Genomic DNA, 16,649 nt, shown 5'->3' with positions numbered 1-16,649 from the left:
ATGCTTCCGCTCAGAAGCTTATGAGGTATTAGGAACTTTGAAATGGTACCATTTTACTTCTGTACTCTTCATGGTCATGTTGGTGTTCTGAAGCTACAAAGTAGATTTTTAAACACCTATCTTTGTCAGATGCAACTTTGACCCGGCAGAAGATATTCCTTTGGAAAAAATTATTTGAATTGGATTGGTGTAACTGTTGTTTCTAGAGGTGGTGACAGGCTTTCAGCTACTTGAATAGGGCAAGTCAGGATTCATGAAACATATACAACCTTTGAGCGTGTGTAAATTGGCATATCCAGAAAGGAGCAGTTTGTACTACTGTCAAAACAGTTTCTCTCCACTTCTGGAAATATCCAGAGCTATGTAAAGCATACAACTGACCTTTAATCTCATGAAGAAAGAGGTTTAAATGCAAAAAAGAAAACAAAAGCTTATCGTACTGGTGACATTCTCATTATATCGATTCCAAAAGAGTGCTTTAATTGAAAGGAGCTGAAAAAACACAATGGGATGTAAACCTAAAAAACTATCAATATCATATTTCCCCTCCTTGCATACAACCTAAATTATAAAAATAAGCACAGCAGGACATATGACCGCGTGGCCTAATGGATAAGGCGTCTGACTTCGGATCAGAAGATTGAGGGTTCGAGTCCCTTCGTGGTCGGTTTTTGCCAATGGTCACACAACTCAGCTTTCCATTCAGAATGGAAGCAGGCTCTTCCAATACTCTTATAGCCATCATGTTATCATTCCTAATTATTCATGAAGTGGAGTACATACTGCACAGTCATTTAGATTGCATATTCAGCCTAAAATCTTGTCCATGTTAGTGGCATTAAGAAGTGCTTCTATGTACACGCACTGAATATGTAATAGGTTGCAGAATTTTGACTTGACAGAATGGGTTTTTAGCTTAAGGGTGTGTAGATGAAATGCAAGGTGTGTAAGTATGTGTTCATGGAGTGCTTCAAGTGTAAAATCTGTATGATTTTTGCAGTTAAAGTGCTAATTTTGCCTACGAGAAAGAAAAGTACTACAGAAGAATTATAAAGGATTGGCACATTGGCTGCCTTTGCTGATGACACAGTTGGCTAATTTGTAAAGCATTGGTCTATTAAGTTGCAGAGTGTGGTTGAACTTGGTTAGGAGACTTGGTGCCTGTTTCTGTGTCCTGCTGATGACAAGGACGGCTTGATACCACTGTCAAAGCCCAGTTTATTGAGAAAAGCATCCAGGAAAGAAGAAGTGTTGAGTCAAAAGTGGTTCTCCTCCAATTTCTCTCCACTTGCTCGAAATGCAGAGCCTCCATTATAGCACAGAACAGAGTGTTAAAGTCGGGGATGGAAGAGGATGAAAATGGGAAGTTTACTTAAGGAGAGAACTGAGAAATGTCCTGTGTGCAGACACCAGTGTTTGACGACTGAATACATTTAAATAATGCCTCTAGACTGCAGTGTTTATCTGTCCCTCAGTGGCCTAATGGATAAGGCACTGGCCTCCTAAGCCAGGGATTGTGGGGTCGAGTCCCATCTGAGATGAAAACCAATATCCACTCTTACTTTTCCAGAAAAATTTATATATTTATTACATGCTTCCGCTCAGAAGCTTATGAGGTATTAGGAACTTTGAAATGGTACCATTTTACTTCTGTACTCTTCAGGGTCATGTTGGTGTTCTGAAGCTACAAAGTAGATTTTTAAACACCTATCTTTGTCAGATGCAACTTTGACCCGGCAGAAGATATTCCTTTGGAAAAAATGATTTGAATTGGATTGGTGTAACTGTTGTTTCTAGAGGTGGTGACAGGCTTTCAGCTACTTGAATAGGGCAAGTCAGGATTCATGAAACATATAAAACCTTTGAGCGTGTGTAAATTGGCATATCCAGAAAGGAGCAGTTTGTACTACTGTCAAAACAGTTTCTCTCCACTTCTGGAAATATCCAGAGCTATGTAAAGCATACCACTGAGCTTTAATCTCATGAAGAAAGAGGTTTAAATGCAAAAAAGAAAACAAAAGCTTATAGTACTGGTGACATTCTCATTATATCGATTCCAAAAGAGTGCTTTAATTGAAAGGAGCTGAAAAAACACAATGGGATGTAAACCTAAAAAACTATCAATATCATATTTCCCATCCTTGCGTACCACCTACATTATAAAAATAAGCACAGCAGGACATATGACCGTGTGGCCTAATGGATAAGGCATCTGATTCGGATCAGAAGATTGACGGTTCGAGTCCCTTCGTGGTCGGTTTTTGCCAATGGTCACACAACTCAGTTTTCCATTCAGAATGGAAGCAGGCTCTTCCAATACTCTTATAGCCATCATGTTCTCATTCCTAATTATTCATGAAGTGGAGTACATACTGCACAGTCATTTAGATTGCATCTTCAGCCTAAAATCTTGTCCATGTTAGTGGCATTAAGAAGTGCTTCTATGTAAACGCACTGAATATGTAATAGGTTGCAGAATTTTGACTTGACAGAATGGGTTTTTAGCTTAAGGGTGTGTAGATGAAATGTAAGGTGTGTAAGTATGTGTTCATGGAGCGCTTCAAGTGCAAAATCTGTATGATTTGTGCAGTTAAAGTGCTAATTTTGCCTACGAGAAAGAAAAGTACTACAGAAGAATTATAAAGGATTGGCACATTGGCTGCCTTTGCTGATGACACAGTTGGCTAATTTGTAATGCATTGGTCTATTAAGTTGCAGAGTGTGGTTGAACTTGGTTAGGAGACTTGGTGCCTGTTTCTGTGTCCTGCTGAAGACAAGGACGGCTTGATACCACTGTCAAAGCCCAGTTTATTGAGAAAAGCATCCAGGAAAGAAGAAGTGTTGAGTCGAAAGTGGTTCCCCTCCAAATTCTCTCCACTTGCTCGAAATGCAGAGCCTCCATTATAGCACAGAACAGAGTGTTAAAGTCGGGGATGGAAGAGGATGAAAATGGGAAGTTTACTTATGGAGAGAAATGAGAAATGTCCTGTGTGCAGACACCAGTGTTTGACGATTGAATACATTTAAATAATGACTCTAGACTGCAGTGGTTATCTGTCCCTCAGTGGCCTAATGGATAATCACTGACCTCCTAAGCCAGGGATTGTGGGTTCGAGTCCCATCTGAGATGAAAACCAATATCCACTCTTACTTTTCCAGAAAAATGTATATATTTATTACATGCTTCCGCTCAGAAGCTTATGAGGTATTAGGAACTTTGAAATGGTACCATTTTACTTCTGTACTCTTCAGGGTAATGTTGGTGTTCTGAAACTACAAAGTAGATTTTTAAACACCTATCTTTGTCAGATGCAACTTTGACCCGGCAGAAGATATTCCTTTGGAAAAAATTATTTGAATTGGATTGGTGTAACTGTTGTTTCTAGAGGTGGTGACAGGCTTTCAGCTACTTGAATAGGGCAAGTCAGGATTCATGAAACATATACAACCTTTGAGCGTGTGTAAATTGGCATATCCAGAAAGGAGCAGTTTGTACTACTGTCAAAACAGTTTCTCTCCACTTCTGGAAATATCCAGAGCTATGTAAAGCATACAACTGAGCTTTAATCTCATGAAGAAAGAGGTTTAAATGCAAAAAAGAAAACAAAAGCTTATAGTACTGGTGACATTCTCATTATATCGATTCCAAAAGAGTGCTTTAATTGAAAGGAGCTGAAAAAACACAATGGGATGTAAACCTAAATAACTATCAATATCATATTTCCCATCCTTGCATACCACCTACATTATAAAAATAAGCACAGCAGGACATATGACCGCGTGGCCTAATGGATAAGGCATCTGACTTCGGATCAGAAGATTGAGGGTTCGAGTCCATTCGTGGTCGGTTTTTGCCAATGGTCACACAACTCAGCTTTCCATTCAGAATGGAAGCAGGCTCTTCCAATACTCTTATAGCCATCATGTTCTCATTCCTAATTATTCATGAAGTGGAGTACATACTGCACAGTCATTTAGATTGCATCTTCAGCCTAAAATCTTGTCCATGTTAGAGGCATTAAGAAGTGCTTCTATGTACACGCACTGAATATGTAATAGGTTGCAGAATTTTGACTTGACAGAATGGGTTTTTAGCTTAAGGGTGTTTAGATGAAATGCAAGGTGTGTAAGTATGTGTTCATGGAGTGCTTCAAGTGTAAAATCTGTATGATTTGTGCAGTTAAAGTGCTAATTTTGCCTACGAGAAAGAAAAGTACTACAGAAGAATTATAAAGGATTGGCACATTGGCTGCCTTTGCTGATGACACAGTTGGCTAATTTGTAAAGCATTGGTCTATTAAGTTGCAGAGTGTGGTTGAACTTGGTTAGGAGACTTGGTGCCTGTTTCTGTGTCCTGCTGAAGACAAGGACGGCTTGATACCACTTTCAAAGCCCAGTTTATTGAGAAAAGCATCCAGGAAAGAAGAAGGGTTGAGTCGAAAGTGGTTCTCCTCCAATTTCTCTCCACTTGCTCGAAATGAAGAGCCTCCATTATAGCACAGAACAGAGTGTTAAAGTCGGGGATGGAAGAGGATGAAAATGGGAAGTTTACTTATGGAGAGAACTGAGAAATGTCCTGTGTGCAGACGATTGAATACATTTAAATAATGCCTCTAGAATGCAAGTGTTTATCTGTCCCTCAGTGGCCTAATGGATAAGGTACTGGCCTCCTAAGCCAGGGATTGTGGGGTCGAGTCCCATCTGAGATGAAAACCAATATCCACTCTTACTTTTCCAGAAAAATTTATATATTTATTACATGCTTCCGCTCAGAAGCTTATGAGGTATTAGGAACTTTCAAATGGTACCATTTTACTTCTGTACTCTTCAGGGTCATGTTGGTGTTCTGAAGCTACAAAGTAGATTTTTAAACACCTATCTTTGTCAGATGCAACTTTGACCCGGCAGAAGATATTCCTTTAGAAAAAATGATTTGAATTGGATTGGTGTAACTGTTGTTTCTAGAGGTGATGACAGGCTTTCAGCTACTTGAATAGGGCAAGTCAGGATTCATGAAACATATACAACCTTTGAGCGTGTGTAAATTGGCATATCCAGAAAGGATCAGTTTGTACTACTGTCAAAATAGTTTCTCTCCACTTCTGGAAATATCCAGAGCTATGTAAAGCATACAACTGAGCTTTAATCTCATGAAGAAAGAGGTTTACATGCAAAAAAGAAAACAAAAGCTTATCGTACTGGTGACATTCTCATTATATCGATTCCAAAAGAGTGCTTTAATTGAAAGGAGCTGAAAAAACACAATGGGATGTAAACCTAAATAACTATCAATATCATATTTCCCATCCTTGCATACAACCAAAATTATAAAAATAAGCACAGCAGGACATATGACCGCGTGTCCTAATGGATAAGGCGTCTGACTTCGGATCAGAAGATTGAGGGTTCGAGTCCCTTCGTGGTCGGTTTTTGCCAATGGTCATACAACTCAGCTTTCCATTCAGAATGGAAGCAGGCTCTTCCAATACTCTTATAGCCATCATGTTCTCATTCCTAATTATTCATGAAGTGGAGTACATACTGCACAGTCATTTAGATTGCATATTCAGCCTAAAATCTTGTCCATGTTAGTGGCATTAAGAAGTGCTTCTATGTACACGCACTGAATATGTAATAGGTTGCAGAATTTTGACTTGACAGAATGGGTTTTTAGCTTAAGGGTGTGTAGATGAAATGCAAGGTGTGTAAGTATGTGTTCATGGAGTGCTTCAAGTGTAAAATCTGTATGATTTTTGCAGTTAAAGTGCTAATTTTGCCTACGAGAAAGAAAAGTACTACAGAAGAATTATAAAGGATTGGCACATTGGCTGCCTTTGCTGATGACACAGTTGGCTAATTTGTAATGCATTGGTCTATTAAGTTGCAGAGTGTGGTTGAACTTGGTTAGGAGACTTGGTGCCTGTTTCTGTGTCCTGCTGATGACAAGGACGGCTTGATACCACTGTCAAAGCCCAGTTTATTGAGAAAAGCATCCAGGAAAGAAGAAGTGTTGAGTCAAAAGTGGTTCTCCTCCAATTTCTCTCCACTTGCTCGAAATGCAGAGCCTCCATTATAGCACAGAACAGAGTGTTAAAGTCGGGGATGGAAGAGGATGAAAATGGGAAGTTTACTTATGGAGAGAACTGAGAAATGTCCTGTGTGCAGACACCAGTGTTTGACGATTGAATTCATTTAAATAATGCCTCTAGACTGCAGTGTTCATCTGTCCCTCAGTGGCCTAATGGATAAGGCACTGGCCTCCTAAGCCAGGTATTGTGGGGTCGAGTCCCATCTGAGATGAAAACCAATATCCACTCTTACTTTTCCAGAAAAATTTATATATTCATTACATGCTTCCGCTCAGAAGCTTATGAGGTATTAGGAACTTTCAAATGGTACCATTTTACTTCTGTACTCTTCAGGGTCATGTTGGTGTTCTGAAGCTACAAAGTAGATTTTTAAACACCTATCTTTGTCAGATGCAACTTTGACCCGGCTGAAGATATTCCTTTGGAAAAAATGATTTGAATTGGATTGGTGTAACTGGTGTTTCTAGAGGTGGTGACAGGCTTTCAGCTACTTGAATAGGGCAAGTCAGGATTCATGAAACATATACAACCTTTGAGCGTGTGTAAATTGGCATATCCAGAAAGGAGCAGTTTGTACTACTGTCAAAACAGTTTCTCTCCACTTCTGGAAATATCCAGAGCTATGTAAAGCATACAACTGAGCTTTAATCTCATGAAGAAAGAGGTTTAAATGCAAAAAAGAAAACAAAAGCTTATAGTACTGGTGACATTCTCATTATATCGATTCCAAAAGAGTGCTTTAATTGAAAGGAGCTGAAAAAACACAATGGGATGTAAACCTAAATAACTATCAATATCATATTTCCCATCCTTGCATACCACCTACATTATAAAAATAAGCACAGCAGGACATATGACCGCGTGGCCTAATGGATAAGGCATCTGACTTCGGATCAGAAGATTGAGGGTTCGAGTCCCTTCGTGGTCGGTTTTTGCCAATGGTCACACAACTCAGCTTTCCATTCAGAATGGAAGCAGGCTCTTCCAATACTCTTATAGCCATCATGTTCTCATTCCTAATTATTCATGAAGTGGAGTACATACTGCACAGTCATTTAGATTGCATCTTCAGCCTAAAATCTTGTCCATGTTAGTGGCATTAAGAAGTGCTTCTATGTACACGCACTGAATATGTAATAGGGTTGCAGAATTTTGACTTGACAGAATGGGTTTTTAGCTCAAGGGTGTGTAGATGAAATGCAAGGTGTGTAAGTATGTGTTCATGAAGTGCTTCAAGTGTAAAATCTGTATGATTTGTGCAGTTAAAGTGCTAATTTTGCCTACGAGAAAGAAAAGTACTACAGAAGAATTATAAAGGATTGGCACATTGGCTGCCTTTGCTGATGACACAGTTGGCTAATTTGTAAAGCATTGGTCTACTAAGTTGCAGAGTGTGGTTGAACTTGGTTAGGAGACTTGGTGCCTGTTTCTGTGTCCTGCTGAAGACAAGGACGGCTTGATACCACTGTCAAAGCCCAGTTTATTGAGAAAAGCATCCAGGAAAGAAGAAGTGTTGAGTCGAAAGTGGTTCTCCTCCAATTTCTTCCCACTTGCTCAAAATGAAGAGCCTCCATTATAGCACAGAACAGAGTGTTAAAGTCGGGGATGGAAGAGGATGAAAATGGGAAGTTTACTTATGGAGAGAACTGAGAAATGTCCTGTGTGCAGACGATCGAATACATTTAAATAATGCCTCTAGACTGCATGTGTTTATCTGTGCCTCAGTGGCCTAATGGATAAGGCACTGGCCTCCTAAGCCAGGGATTGTGGGTTCGAGTCCCATCTGTGGTGAAAACCAATATCCACTCTTACTTTTCCAGAAAAATTGATATATTTATTACATGCTTCCGCTCAGAAGCTTATGAGGTATTAGGAACTTTGAAATGGTACCATTTTACTTCTGTACTCTTCAGGGTCATGTTGGTGTTCTGAAGCTACAAAGTAGATTTTTAAACACCTATCTTTGTCAGATGCAACTTTGACCCGGCAGAAGATATTCCTTTGGAAAAAATTATTTGAATTGGATTGGTGTAACTGTTGTTTCTAGAGGTGGTGACAGGCTTTCAGCTACTTGAATAGGGCAAGTCAGGATTCATGAAACATATACAACCTTTGAGCGTGTGTAAATTGGCATATCCAGAAAGGAGCAGTTTGTACTACTGTCAAAACAGTTTCTCTCCACTTCTGGAAATATCCAGAGCTATGTAAAGCATACAACTGAGCTTTAATCTCATGAAGAAAGAGGTTTAAATGCAAAAAAGAAAACAAAAGCTTATCGTACTGGTGACATTCTCATTATATCGATTCCAAAAGAGTGCTTTAATTGAAAGGAGCTGAAAAAACACAATGGGATGTAAACCTAAAAAACTATCAATATCATATTTCCCCTCCTTGCATACAACCTAAATTATAAAAATAAGCACAGCAGGACATATGACCGCGTGGCCTAATGGATAAGGCGTCTGACTTCGGATCAGAAGATTGAGGGATCGAGTCCCTTCGTGGTTGGTTTTTGCCAATGGTCACACAACTCAGCTTTCCATTCAGAATGGAAGCAGGCTCTTCCAATACTCTTATAGCCATCATGTTCTCATTCCTAATTATTCATGAAGTGGAGTACATACTGCACAGTCATTTAGATTGCATATTCAGCCTAAAATCTTGTCCATGTTAGTGGCATTAAGAAGTGCTTCTATGTACACGCACTGAATATGTAATAGGTTGCAGAATTTTGACTTGACAGAATGGGTTTTTAGCTTAAGGGTGTGTAGATGAAATGCAAGGTGTGTAAGTATTTGTTCATGGAGTGCTTCAAGTGTAAAATCTGTATGATTTTTGCAGTTAAAGTGCTAATTTTGCCTACGAGAAAGAAAAGTACTACAGAAGAATTATAAAGAATTGGCACATTGGCTGCCTTTGCTGATGACACAGTTGGCTAAATTGTAATGCATTGGTCTATTAAGTTGCAGAGTGTGGTTGAACTTGGTTAGGAGACTTGGTGCCTGTTTCTGTGTCCTGCTGATGACAAGGACGGCTTGATACCACTGTCAAAGCCCAGTTTATTGAGAAAAGCATCCAGGAAAGAAGAAGTGTTGAGTCGAAAGTGGTTCTCCTCCAATTTCTCTCCACTTGCTCGAAATGCAGAGCCTCCATTATAGCACAGAACAGAGTGTTAAAGTCGGGGATGGAAGAGGATGAAAATGGGAAGTTTACTTAAGGAGAGAACTGAGAAATGTCCTGTGTGCAGACACCAGTGTTTGACGACTGAATACATTTAAATAATGCCTCTAGACTGCAGTGTTTATCTGTCCCTCAGTGGCCTAATGGATAAGGCCCTGGCCTCCTAAGCCAGGGATTGTGGGGTCGAGTCCCATCTGAGATGAAAACCAATATCCACTCTTACTTTTCCAGAAAAATTTATATATTTATTACATGCTTCCGCTCAGAAGCTTATGAGGTATTAGGAACTTTGAAATGGTACCATTTTACTTCTGTACTCTTCAGGGTCATGTTGGTGTTCTGAAGCTACAAAGTAGATTTTTAAACACCTATCTTTGTCAGATGCAACTTTGACCCGGCTGAAGATATTCCTTTGGAAAAAATGATTTGAATTGGATTGGTGTAACTGTTGTTTCTAGAGGTGGTGACAGGCTTTCAGCTACTTGAATAGGGCAAGTCAGGATTCATGAAACATATACAACCTTTGAGCGTGTGTAAATTGGCATATCCAGAAAGGAGCAGTTTGTACTACTGTCAAAACAGTTTCTCTCCACTTCTGGAAATATCCAGAGCTATGTAAAGCATACAACTGAGCTTTAATCTCATGAAGAAAGAGGTTTAAATGCAAAAAAGAAAACAAAAGCTTATAGTACTGGTGACATTCTCATTATATCGATTCCAAAAGAGTGCTTTAATTGAAAGGAGCTGAAAAAACACAATGGGATGTAAACCTAAATAACTATCAATATCATATTTCCCATCCTTGCATACCACCTACATTATAAAAATAAGCACAGCAGGACATATGACCGCGTGGCCTAATGGATAAGGCATCTGATTCGGATCAGAAGATTGATGGTACGAGTCCCTTCGTGGTCGGTTTTTGCCAATGGTCACACAACTCAGTTTTCCATTCAGAATGGAAGCAGGCTCTTCCAATACTCTTATAGCCATCATGTTCTCATTCCTAATTATTCATGAAGTGGAGTACATACTGCACAGTCATTTAGATTGCATCTTCAGCCTAAAATCTTGTCCATGTTAGTGGCATTAAGAAGTGCTTCTATGTACACGCACTGAATATGTAATAGGGTTGCAGAATTTTGACTTGACAGAATGGGTTTTTAGCTCAAGGGTGTGTAGATGAAATGCAAGGTGTGTAAGTATGTGTTCATGAAGTGCTTCAAGTGTAAAATCTGTATGATTTGTGCAGTTAAAGTGCTAATTTTGCCTACGAGAAAGAAAAGTACTACAGAAGAATTATAAAGGATTGGCACATTGGCTGCCTTTGCTGATGACACAGTTGGCTAATTTGTGAAGCATTGGTCTATTAAGTTGCAGAGTGTGGTTGAACTTGGTTAGGAGACTTGGTGCCTGTTTCTGTGTCCTGCTGAAGACAAGGACGGCTTGATACCACTGTCAAAGCCCAGTTTATTGAGAAAAGCATCCAGGAAAGAAGAAGTGTTGAGTCGAAAGTGGTTCTCCTCCAATTTCTTCCCACTTGCTCAAAATGAAGAGCCTCCATTATAGCACAGAACAGAGTGTTAAAGTCGGGGATGGAAGAGGATGAAAATGGGAAGTTTACTTATGGAGAGAACTGAAAAAAGTCCTGTGTGCAGACGATCGAATACATTTAAATAATGCCTCTAGACTGCATGTGTTTATCTGTGCCTCAGTGGCCTAATGGATAAGGCACTGGCCTCCTAAGCCAGGGATTGTGGGTTCGAGTCCCATCTGTGGTGAAAACCAATATCCACTCTTACTTTTCCAGAAAAATTGATATATTTATTACATGCTTCCGCTCAGAAGCTTATGAGGTATTAGGAACTTTGAAATGGTACCATTTTACTTCTGTACTCTTCAGGGTCATGTTGGTGTTCTGAAGCTACAAAGTAGATTTTTAAACACCTATCTTTGTCAGATGCAACTTTGACCCGGCAGAAGATATTCCTTTGGAAAAAATTATTTGAATTGGATTGGTGTAACTGTTGTTTCTAGAGGTGGTGACAGGCTTTCAGCTACTTGAATAGGGCAAGTCAGGATTCATGAAACATATACAACCTTTGAGCGTGTGTAAATTGGCATATCCAGAAAGGAGCAGTTTGTACTACTGTCAAAACAGTTTCTCTCCACTTCTGGAAATATCCAGAGCTATGTAAAGCATACAACTGACCTTTAATCTCATGAAGAAAGAGGTTTAAATGCAAAAAAGAAAACAAAAGCTTATCGTACTGGTGACATTCTCATTATATCGATTCCAAAAGAGTGCTTTAATTGAAAGGAGCTGAAAAAACACAATGGGATGTAAACCTAAAAAACTATCAATATCATATTTCCCCTCCTTGCATACAACCTAAATTATAAAAATAAGCACAGCAGGACATATGACCGCGTGGCCTAATGGATAAGGCGTCTGACTTCGGATCAGAAGATTGAGGGTTCGAGTCCCTTCGTGGTCGGTTTTTGACAATGGTCACACAACTCAGCTTTCCATTCAGAATGGAAGCAGGCTCTTCCAATACTCTTATAGCCATCATGTTATCATTCCTAATTATTCATGAAGTGGAGTACATACTGCACAGTCATTTAGATTGCATATTCAGCCTAAAATCTTGTCCATGTTAGTGGCATTAAGAAGTGCTTCTATGTACACGCACTGAATATGTAATAGGTTGCAGAATTTTGACTTGACAGAATGGGTTTTTAGCTTAAGGGTGTGTAGATGAAATGCAAGGTGTGTAAGTATGTGTTCATGGAGTGCTTCAAGTGTAAAATCTGTATGATTTTTGCAGTTAAAGTGCTAATTTTGCCTACGAGAAAGAAAAGTACTACAGAAGAATTATAAAGGATTGGCACATTGGCTGCCTTTGCTGATGACACAGTTGGCTAATTTGTAAAGCATTGGTCTATTAAGTTGCAGAGTGTGGTTGAACTTGGTTAGGAGACTTGGTGCCTGTTTCTGTGTCCTGCTGATGACAAGGACGGCTTGATACCACTGTCAAAGCCCAGTTTATTGAGAAAAGCATCCAGGAAAGAAGAAGTGTTGAGTCGAAAGTGGTTCTCCTCCAATTTGTCTCCACTTGCTCGAAATGCAGAGCCTCCATTATAGCACAGAACAGAGTGTTAAAGTCGGGGATGGAAGAGGATGAAAATGGGAAGTTTACTTAAGGAGAGAACTGAGAAATGTCCTGTGTGCAGACACCAGTGTTTGACGACTGAATACATTTAAATAATGCCTCTAGACTGCAGTGTTTATCTGTCCCTCAGTGGCCTAATGGATAAGGCACTGGCCTCCTAAGCCAGGGATTGTGGGGTCGAGTCCCATCTGAGATGAAAACCAATATCCACTCTTACTTTTCCAGAAAAATTTATATATTTATTACATGCTTCCGCTCAGAAGCTTATGAGGTATTAGGAACTTTGAAATGGTACCATTTTACTTCTGTACTCTTCAGGGTCATGTTGGTGTTCTGAAGCTACAAAGTAGATTTTTAAACACCTATCTTTGTCAGATGCAACTTTGACCCGGCAGAAGATATTCCTTTGGAAAAAATGATTTGAATTGGATTGGTGTAACTGTTGTTTCTAGAGGTGGTGACAGGCTTTCAGCTACTTGAATAGGGCAAGTCAGGATTCATGAAACATATACAACCTTTGAGCGTGTGTAAATTGGCATATCCAGAAAGGAGCAGTTTGTACTACTGTCAAAACAGTTTCTCTCCACTTCTGGAAATATCCAGAGCTATGTAAAGCATACCACTGAGCTTTAATCTCATGAAGAAAGAGGTTTAAATGCAAAAAAGAAAACAAAAGCTTATAGTACTGGTGACATTCTCATTATATCGATTCCAAAAGAGTGCTTTAATTGAAAGGAGCTGAAAAAACACAATGGGATGTAAACCTAAAAAACTATCAATATCATATTTCCCATCCTTGCGTACCACCTACATTATAAAAATAAGCACAGCAGGACATATGACCGTGTGGCCTAATGGATAAGGCATCTGATTCGGATCAGAAGATTGACGGTTCGAGTCCCTTCGTGGTCGGTTTTTGCCAATGGTCACACAACTCAGTTTTCCATTCAGAATGGAAGCAGGCTCTTCCAATACTCTTATAGCCATCATGTTCTCATTCCTAATTATTCATGAAGTGGAGTACATACTGCACAGTCATTTAGATTGCATCTTCAGCCTAAAATCTTGTCCATGTTAGTGGCATTAAGAAGTGCTTCTATGTAAACGCACTGAATATGTAATAGGTTGCAGAATTTTGACTTGACAGAATGGGTTTTTAGCTTAAGGGTGTGTAGATGAAATGCAAGGTGTGTAAGTATGTGTTCATGGAGCGCTTCAAGTGCAAAATCTGTATGATTTGTGCAGTTAAAGTGCTAATTTTGCCTACGAGAAAGAAAAGTACTACAGAAGAATTATAAAGGATTGGCACATTGGCTGCCTTTGCTGATGACACAGTTGGCTAATTTGTAATGCATTGGTCTATTAAGTTGCAGAGTGTGGTTGAACTTGGTTAGGAGACTTGGTGCCTGTTTCTGTGTCCTGCTGAAGACAAGGACGGCTTGATACCACTGTCAAAGCCCAGTATATTGAGAAAAGCATCCAGGAAAGAAGAAGTGTTGAGTCGAAAGTGGTTCCCCTCCAAATTCTCTCCACTTGCTCGAAATGCAGAGCCTCCATTATAGCACAGAACAGAGTGTTAAAGTCGGGGATGGAAGAGGATGAAAATGGGAAGTTTACTTATGGAGAGAACTGAGAAATGTCCTGTGTGCAGACACCAGTGTTTGACGACTGAATACATTTAAATAATGCCTCTAGACTGCAGTGTTTATCTGTCCCTCAGTGGCCTAATGGATAAGGCACTGGCCTCCTAAGCCAGGGATTGTGGGGTCGAGTCCCATCTGAGATGAAAACCAATATCCACTCTTACTTTTCCAGAAAAATTTATATATTTATTACATGCTTCCGCTCAGAAGCTTATGAGGTATTAGGAACTTTGAAATGGTACCATTTTACTTCTGTACTCTTCAGGGTCATGTTGGTGTTCTGAAGCTACAAAGTAGATTTTTAAACACCTATCTTTGTCAGATGCAACTTTGACCCGGCAGAAGATATTCCTTTGGAAAAAATGATTTGAATTGGATTGGTGTAACTGTTGTTTCTAGAGGTGGTGACAGGCTTTCAGCTACTTGAATAGGGCAAGTCAGGATTCATGAAACATATAAAACCTTTGAGCGTGTGTAAATTGGCATATCCAGAAAGGAGCAGTTTGTACTACTGTCAAAACAGTTTCTCTCCACTTCTGGAAATATCCAGAGCTATGTAAAGCATACCACTGAGCTTTAATCTCATGAAGAAAGAGGTTTAAATGCAAAAAAGAAAACAAAAGCTTATAGTACTGGTGACATTCTCATTATATCGATTCCAAAAGAGTGCTTTAATTGAAAGGAGCTGAAAAAACACAATGGGATGTAAACCTAAAAAACTATCAATATCATATTTCCCATCCTTGCGTACCACCTACATTATAAAAATAAGCACAGCAGGACATATGACCGTGTGGCCTAATGGATAAGGCATCTGATTCGGATCAGAAGATTGACGGTTCGAGTCCCTTCGTGGTCGGTTTTTGCCAATGGTCACACAACTCAGTTTTCCATTCAGAATGGAAGCAGGCTCTTCCAATACTCTTATAGCCATCATGTTCTCATTCCTAATTATTCATGAAGTGGAGTACATACTGCACAGTCATTTAGATTGCATCTTCAGCCTAAAATCTTGTCCATGTTAGTGGCATTAAGAAGTGCTTCTATGTAAACGCACTGAATATGTAATAGGTTGCAGAATTTTGACTTGACAGAATGGGTTTTTAGCTTAAGGGTGTGTAGATGAAATGTAAGGTGTGTAAGTATGTGTTCATGGAGCGCTTCAAGTGCAAAATCTGTATGATTTGTGCAGTTAAAGTGCTAATTTTGCCTACGAGAAAGAAAAGTACTACAGAAGAATTATAAAGGATTGGCACATTGGCTGCCTTTGCTGATGACACAGTTGGCTAATTTGTAATGCATTGGTCTATTAAGTTGCAGAGTGTGGTTGAACTTGGTTAGGAGACTTGGTGCCTGTTTCTGTGTCCTGCTGAAGACAAGGACGGCTTGATACCACTGTCAAAGCCCAGTTTATTGAGAAAAGCATCCAGGAAAGAAGAAGTGTTGAGTCGAAAGTGGTTCCCCTCCAAATTCTCTCCACTTGCTCGAAATGCAGAGCCTCCATTATAGCACAGAACAGAGTGTTAAAGTCGGGGATGGAAGAGGATGAAAATGGGAAGTTTACTTATGGAGAGAAATGAGAAATGTCCTGTGTGCAGACACCAGTGTTTGACGATTGAATACATTTAAATAATGACTCTAGACTGCAGTGGTTATCTGTCCCTCAGTGGCCTAATGGATAATCACTGACCTCCTAAGCCAGGGATTGTGGGTTCGAGTCCCATCTGAGATGAAAACCAATATCCACTCTTACTTTTCCAGAAAAATGTATATATTTATTACATGCTTCCGCTCAGAAGCTTATGAGGTATTAGGAACTTTGAAATGGTACCATTTTACTTCTGTACTCTTCAGGGTAATGTTGGTGTTCTGAAACTACAAAGTAGATTTTTAAACACCTATCTTTGTCAGATGCAACTTTGACCCGGCAGAAGATATTCCTTTGGAAAAAATTATTTGAATTGGATTGGTGTAACTGTTGTTTCTAGAGGTGGTGACAGGCTTTCAGCTACTTGAATAGGGCAAGTCAGGATTCATGAAACATATACAACCTTTGAGCGTGTGTAAATTGGCATATCCAGAAAGGAGCAGTTTGTACTACTGTCAAAACAGTTTCTCTCCACTTCTGGAAATATCCAGAGCTATGTAAAGCATACAACTGAGCTTTAATCTCATGAAGAAAGAGGTTTAAATGCAAAAAAGAAAACAAAAGCTTATAGTACTGGTGACATTCTCATTATATCGATTCCAAAAGAGTGCTTTAATTGAAAGGAGCTGAAAAAACACAATGGGATGTAAACCTAAATAACTATCAATATCATATTTCCCATCCTTGCATACCACCTACATTATAAAAATAAGCACAGCAGGACATATGACCGCGTGGCCTAATGGATAAGGCATCTGACTTCGGATCAGAAGATTGAGGGTTCGAGTCCATTCGTGGTCGGTTTTTGCCAATGGTCACACAACTCAGCTTTCCATTCAGAATGGAAGCAGGCTCTTCCAATACTCTTATAGCCATCATGTTCTCATTCCTAATTATTCATGAAGTGGAGTAC

General features: G+C 39.4%; 9 non-coding genes across 9 annotated transcripts; all 9 read left to right on the top strand.

The window, feature by feature from the left end:
• Window positions 1–594: 594 nt before the first annotated feature.
• On the top strand, window positions 595–667 carry TRNAR-UCG (transfer RNA arginine (anticodon UCG)). Its single transcript has one exon. It is a non-coding gene; the product is annotated as a tRNA-Arg (tRNA).
• Window positions 668–3,774: 3,107 nt separating this feature from the next.
• Window positions 3,775–3,847, top strand: TRNAR-UCG (transfer RNA arginine (anticodon UCG)). Its single transcript has one exon. It is a non-coding gene; the product is annotated as a tRNA-Arg (tRNA).
• Window positions 3,848–5,353: 1,506 nt separating this feature from the next.
• On the top strand, window positions 5,354–5,426 carry TRNAR-UCG (transfer RNA arginine (anticodon UCG)). Its single transcript has one exon. It is a non-coding gene; the product is annotated as a tRNA-Arg (tRNA).
• Window positions 5,427–6,944: 1,518 nt separating this feature from the next.
• Window positions 6,945–7,017, top strand: TRNAR-UCG (transfer RNA arginine (anticodon UCG)). Its single transcript has one exon. It is a non-coding gene; the product is annotated as a tRNA-Arg (tRNA).
• Window positions 7,018–7,807: 790 nt separating this feature from the next.
• TRNAR-CCU (transfer RNA arginine (anticodon CCU)) lies at window positions 7,808–7,880 on the top strand. The gene has a single exon. It is a non-coding gene; the product is annotated as a tRNA-Arg (tRNA).
• A 644-nt stretch (window positions 7,881–8,524) lies between these two features.
• Window positions 8,525–8,597, top strand: TRNAR-UCG (transfer RNA arginine (anticodon UCG)). The gene has a single exon. It is a non-coding gene; the product is annotated as a tRNA-Arg (tRNA).
• Window positions 8,598–10,977: 2,380 nt separating this feature from the next.
• On the top strand, window positions 10,978–11,050 carry TRNAR-CCU (transfer RNA arginine (anticodon CCU)). The gene has a single exon. It is a non-coding gene; the product is annotated as a tRNA-Arg (tRNA).
• Window positions 11,051–11,694: 644 nt separating this feature from the next.
• Window positions 11,695–11,767, top strand: TRNAR-UCG (transfer RNA arginine (anticodon UCG)). The gene has a single exon. It is a non-coding gene; the product is annotated as a tRNA-Arg (tRNA).
• Window positions 11,768–16,464: 4,697 nt separating this feature from the next.
• On the top strand, window positions 16,465–16,537 carry TRNAR-UCG (transfer RNA arginine (anticodon UCG)). The gene has a single exon. It is a non-coding gene; the product is annotated as a tRNA-Arg (tRNA).
• Window positions 16,538–16,649: the final 112 nt, after the last annotated feature.

Source organism: Lissotriton vulgaris, chromosome 5 (assembly GCF_964263255.1).
Source record: "Lissotriton vulgaris chromosome 5, aLisVul1.2, whole genome shotgun sequence".
Lineage (NCBI taxonomy): Eukaryota > Metazoa > Chordata > Amphibia > Caudata > Salamandridae > Lissotriton > Lissotriton vulgaris.
This window is presented reverse-complemented; position numbering and strand designations above follow the sequence as displayed.